General features: G+C 37.2%; 1 non-coding gene across 1 annotated transcript; it reads left to right on the top strand.

The window, feature by feature from the left end:
• Positions 1 to 730: 730 nt before the first annotated feature.
• Positions 731 to 837, top strand: LOC128279994 (small nucleolar RNA R71). The gene has a single exon (XR_008270177.1). It is a non-coding gene; the product is annotated as a small nucleolar RNA R71 (small nucleolar RNA).
• The last annotated feature ends 5,847 nt before the right edge of the window (positions 838 to 6,684 follow it).

Genomic DNA, 6,684 nt, shown 5'->3' with positions numbered 1-6,684 from the left:
TTCTTTTCCCATAATTTTTGGATTTTCTGTGTCGCTTGGCCAAATACCTTGGGGTTTATTTCGAAGTTTATTGGTTAGCTGACCCCTTTGATTCTCCAGATTTCTTAAAGTGGTATCAATCTTTGCTAAGTATGCCTTCAGTAGATTCTCAAGATCACATGAAGATTCAGTTGGTGGGGGTTGTTGCACTTTTTAAGAATATTCAAATGGATAATTTGGTCGAAATGGCATAACAAAGTCACTATGGTCCACCCATTGATTACTCAGAAATTAGATGATTCTGCCATGAAGAGTTGTAAAAAGTTGATTGCGGACCATTCTAATTCTGATATCCCATGTAATAATTTGACTCTTAATTTAATGGCAATTTTCAGAGAAATGGCCATCTCCACAGTATTCACAAGAAATATTCTCGAATTGGTTCGACAGCTAGCCTGACAGATTACCATTGAAACCATTAACAATTTTGTTCTTAAGCATAGAAGACATAGAGGATACCTGGGCTTCCACAGAAGCAAGTGTGTCTGCTTCATGTACTCCTGCTGCTCATCTTTCTGAGGCTGCTGGGTTGGTTGGCCACTGATAGTTATTACTGGCAATTCTTTCAATAATCTCGTAAGTATAATTATAAGACTTAGAAAAAAGGGCTTCATTTGTCAAAATATCCACCATCATTCTAGTATGAATATTGAGACCAATATAGAAAGTCTCTATTTGAACGCAGCAAGGAATGTTGTGATAAGGGAACTTTTGTAATAACTCCTTGAATCGCTCCCATGCCTTATATAAAGATTCTTCATCAAGTTGCTGAAATGAAGTGATTTCATTTAGGATCTTGGCGATTAAAGATGGAGAGAAATATTTCATTAAGAAATGTTCAACCAACTCTTGCCATGTAGTTATGGAACCAGACGGTAGGGAGTTCAACCACGCTCCTGCTCTATCTCTTAAGGAGTATGAAAATAATCTCAGTCTCAAGGCGTCCTCAGTCACCCCGGCTAGTTTAAATGAGTCACTCGCTTCCATGAATAGCCGAAGATGAAGATGTGGATCTTCAGTAGGAATCCCACTAAATTGATCCATATTTTGCAAAATTTGGAACATGACTAGCTTCAGCTCGAATTGTTGTGCCTCGATTTTGGGTCTCCTAATACTCTGATTGAACTCGTTGAATAGAGGAATGACATATTGTTGAATGGCACACTCTCTATCATCGGCAAAAAAGATCGGATTGTGAGTATTATAAGCGAATGTTGTTCCTGGATTTTTGAAATTCATATCTTTGGTCCTTTTTTGGTTTGCTTGTCTTCTTCTTTGCTAGAAAGTCCTTTCAATTTCAAGGTTTACAAGAAGTAAGTCAATAATTTCATCGATACTCATAAATACCTGAAACACACACAAGAAAATGGAATTAAAATTTAATAGAAAAATAAACCAAAATGCAAAATTAACAATTTCACAAATAATGTCTTTTAAAACAGTCCCTAGCAATATCGCCAAAAACTTGGAACGACGAAAATGTGCAAGTATATGCAATCGTAACAAGTAATAAAGTGACAAGTAAATGTCGAATTATCGTAGCAACAGGGACTGTGAAAAGAATTATTTATGAATGCAATTTAAAACACTTTGGTGAAGAAAATATTTTGTTTGAAGAAATAAAATAAATAAAATAAAATAAAGTTCCAATGAACAATTTCAAAAGATAATTTAATCAAGATGACATAATTGTGTTAGATTAATCACATTTCTTAACTTAGGATTTTTGAACTCATGTTTATGTTGTTACAAATAAATTCACGGCAACTTGGTAATTTCCTAACTTATGGACATACTCACCTACCAAAATCCATTCATCTTTTGACTATATCTCTATGTCAATTCAACCGATTAAACAAATTTTAATAGGCAAATGTGTTAATGCAAATACATACTTATGAAAATAAAATAATCTCTTATACATATCTCTATACCAATTAAAACAATTAATTTAGTCTTATAAGCACATAAAAGATTACGTGAGGTAAAAATGTATTTCTACCTCGAAACAGTTTAATCACAATAATCCTGCAAGTTATGCAAGGCAAATGTATTGTTAGATACCATCGCTGTAACACCCAATACTCATAACCCACATCGAGGAAGAGCACAAGGCATTACCTTATTTGATCTCATACATACAACCAATCTCAAGTCACCGAGACTCAATCTAAACTTAAAACTTTTTCAATTTTTACTTTAACTTCTTATTATGGGTCTACGAGCCTCAAATCGACCATTGAAAACCATTTGGGACTATACCGGGTCCTTAAACCAACTATGAAAATTTTGTCCTTAAACCAGGGCACACGTCCGTATGACCAACTCAACATGGTCGTGCTGATGGCCAGTGTGGCTTACACGGCCTAAGCACCCAGGGACACGCCCGTGTCCCACACCCTTGTAGAATTAATTTCTAATTCATACCTACAGGGGTTTTCACACGGCCAAACACACGCCTGTGTCATTAGCCCGTGTCCCTCACACGGCCACGACACGCATGTATCCTAGCCCATGTGTAAAAACCTGGATATTCTGTTTTTGACGTCAGCATACTCATAATGTCACACGGCCAAGGCACACGCCCGTGTGCTGGGAAGTATCCTCCACATGGTCGAACCACACGCCCGTGTGTCTACCCGTGTGGACAGTATAAGGCTATTTACCAAGCCTCATTGCCACCCTTACATATATAGTTCCATGCAAATACCCACCAATATCGAAACAAGTATAACTCCTCTAACTAAATCAGCCATAATAGACATTCATTCAACCATGAGAATGCATGTTTTATAAATTCAAAATGAATATTACTGTCATTCAAAGCTTAATACAAATTAAAAGGTTTTGAACCCAAGCCAACACATTTGGCCCATTCTCAAAGACACAAAATAATAAAGTTTAAGTCCTATACATACCATATTCAAAAATATAAATCCAAATATACCGAATACTTCGGTTGATAGTGTGATTGAAATCTCTGACTTTTGGAATCCTTGAGCTAGTTAGGCGGCACTGTAAGGAAATGGAAAGGAAAGGCAGTAAGCATAAAAGCTTAGTAAGTTGCATATAAGTAAGTACACAACAATAACATTTTATAAATAATCCACATGCTCATGATACCAAGGTAGGAATAGGCATAACATACTAATTACCATCCGTACTAGTCACATATTGTTCAATGAGCTTATATCTCATATGTACCAATTAGGTACTTGTACCACTCACAACACGGTTATACTTTCCTCATTAGCTTAAGAACATAACATTCACTGTTGAACCATTTGGAACACTACCAGATATTCATTAAGCCTCAAACGTGGGTAAGGTGCCGATGCCATGTCCCAGACATGGTCTTACACTGGCTCATATCTCAAGTCAATGCCATGTCCTAGACATGGTCTTACACTGACTATCATCTCGCAGCCGATGCATGTCCTAGACATGTCTCACACTGGCTTACATCTCGAGGCCGATGCATGTCCCAAACATATCTTACACTAGCTCTTGTCTCAATGTTGATCCCATGTCCCAGACATGATCTTACACTAGCTCTCATAAGGTGGCCGATGCATGTCCCAGACATGTCTTACACTAGCTCAATCACAAATGACCTAAACGTCACAGCATGAATATCTAATTTATTTCCTAGGTTTGAGCAAGAACTCTACTATCTCTATTATCATCATACCATCTCAATTCCACAATCAAGCAATTCATGCTATATTAATTCAAATACAATTCAACATATAAATTAGTAATATAGTTGTATTATTTACATACAACTTACCTCGGATTACAAAATATGGTGACTAGTTGGTTTTGTCAATTTGTTTGGTTTTCCCCCGGTCTAGGTTTGAATTTGGCAATTCTTGATCTAAAGTAGAAAAATGCAGTCATTTAATCACTAAATAAAATTAAGCATTTAAAAATTCACATCTTCGATAAAATGACCATTTTTCCCCTAGACTTTAGCAAAATGACTAGTTTACCCCTATGCCCAAAAATTAATTTTTATTGAATTCCTTCGCATCTTAAGCTTAGCTGAACTCTTTTTACTCTTATAGCAACCCCAAATTCTCTTTATTTCGCACATTTATCATTCATTTTACAACTTGTGCAAAATGGTCCTTTTAGGTGTTTTCATAGTAACACCTTTCACAAAAGTTGTCTATTACACAACTAAGACTCATATTCTTCCATAAATTTTTCAAAAACACCCTAAATTATCTCATGGAAAAACCCTAGACCTTCAACCATTTTGTAAGATATACCCCTCATTTGAAAGCTCATGCTTCAAGGGTCTCAAAAATGCAAAAATCATCAACAAAGGGTATGGAAATCACTTACTTGTGAGTCAACTAAGTAGCTGAAAATTTTGAGCTTTCAAACCCCTTTCAATGGTTGATATTCGGTGGTATATGGGAGAAGAAAAGGAAAGATGACAACTTTTCTTTATTTTACTCAATTTGCTAATGTCATCAAAACTTAACAGTATGACTAATTGATTTCCTTGTCTCATGGCCGGCTATGCTTTCATTTAAAGGTCTAATTGCCCTTTAAATACCCCCAATTTTGGTTCTCTAGCTATTTAACACCCTTAGCTATCAATTCAAGACTTTTCCAGTTTATGTGATTTAGTCCTTTTTCACAATTGTGCTCACAAATGTTAAAATTAACTCACCAAATTTTTCATGCACTCCTATAATCATACTATGACTCTAAAATAATAATAAAATAATTTACTCGACTTCAAATTTGTGGTCTCGAGACCACTATTCTGACTAACCCCAAAATCGGGCTATTACATTTCTCCCCCCTTAGGGATTTTCATCCTCAAAAATCTTACCGGTGAATAAGTTCGGATACTTATCTCTCATAGTCTCTTTGGGTTCCCATGTGGCTTCCTCGACTCCATGTCTATGCCACAAAACTTTCACAAGTGCCATACTCTTATTTCTCAACTGTTTGACTTTTTGAGCTAAAATCCTGACGGGCTCTTCACCGTAAGTCATGTCCAAATGAATTTCAACCTCTGATGGCGAAATCACATGCGAAAGGTCTGATCTATATTGACGTAGCATGGAAACATGAAATATGTCGTGAATCTTTTCTAACCCTGGTGGTAAAGTCAATCGATATGCAATCGGTCCTACTCTCTCGATAACCTCATAAGGCCATACAGAACGAGGACTCAATTTACCCTTTCTACTAAATTTGAGAACTTTTCTCCACGGGGACACTTTCAGAAATACCTTATCACCGACTTGAAATTCAATTTTCTTTCATTTCAAATCCGCATAGGATTTCTATTTATCTGAGGCGGCCTTCAATTAGTCACCAATCACTCTAACTTTCTCTTCAGTTTCCTTGACTAAATCAACCCCATGAATTTGAACCTCTCTAAGCTCGGTCCAATATAAGGGTGTTTGACACTTTCGTCCATACAAAGCCTCATAAGGCGCCATTTTTGGACTTGTCTGATGACTGTTATTATAGGCGAACTCAACCAACAGTAGATACTTTTCTCAACTACCTTGGAACTCAAGGACACAACACCACAACATGTCCTCCAATATCTAAATTACTCTCTCTAACTGACCATCGGTTTGCGGATGGAAAGCTGTGCTAAAACTCAACTTTGTTCCCAATGCCTCTTATAGCTATTTCCAAAACCTCGAGGTAAATCTCAGGTCTCTGTTTGAAATAATCGATATGGGCACCCCGTATAGTCTCACGATCTCGAAAACATACAGTCGGCTAATCTCTCAAGGGAGTAATCGGTACGCATAGGTATGAAGTGTGCCGACTTTGTTAGCCTATCAACAACAACCCAAACAACATCTTTTTTTTTTCTAGGTTACCGGCAAACCCGTCACGAAATATATAGTGATCGGATCCCACTTCCATTCAGGGACCATGATAGGCTGAAGTAGACCCGAAGGTACTTGGTGTTCAGCCTTCACTTGCTGACACACTAGGCACATAGACACAAACTCTGAAATGTCTCTTTTCATACCCGACCACCAATACATTTTCTTGAGGTTGTTGTACATTTTCATACTGCCTGGGTGGATAGACAAACAACCACTATGTGCCTCTCTCAGAATCTTCTAAATAAGCTCATTGTCCATGGGTACACAAACTCTGTCTTTGAATATTATACATTCATCAGTACTAATACGAAAATCTGATTCGATTCTAGACTCACACTGAGTTCTCTTGGCTTGCAATTTTTCATCACCTTTCTAAACTTCACGGATCTCTTGAAGAAACATCGATCTAGCTTTCAGTTTCGCTAGAACCAAACCATCATTAGACAAGGCCATACTGACATTCATTGCTCTTAGCGCAAATAATGATTTCCTACTCAATGCGTCGGCAACCACGTTCGCTTTTCCTGGTAGTCGATAATCAACTCGTAATCCTTTATTAGCTCTAACCATCATCATTGTCTTAGGTTAAAATCCTTTTGGGTCATCAAGTACTTAAGGCTCTTGTGATCAGTGAACACCCAACACTTCTCGCCATAAAGATGGTGTCTCCAAATTTTCAATGCGAATACTATGGTAGCCAACTCTAAATCATGCGTCGGGTAGTTTTTCTCATGTGGCTTCAGCTGTCTTGATGTGTAAACTATGACTC

The sequence above is a fragment of the Gossypium arboreum genome, chromosome 8 (genome assembly GCF_025698485.1).
Source record: "Gossypium arboreum isolate Shixiya-1 chromosome 8, ASM2569848v2, whole genome shotgun sequence".
Lineage (NCBI taxonomy): Eukaryota > Viridiplantae > Streptophyta > Magnoliopsida > Malvales > Malvaceae > Gossypium > Gossypium arboreum.
Note: the sequence above shows the minus strand (reverse complement) of the source record. Positions and strands in the feature narration are given on the sequence as shown.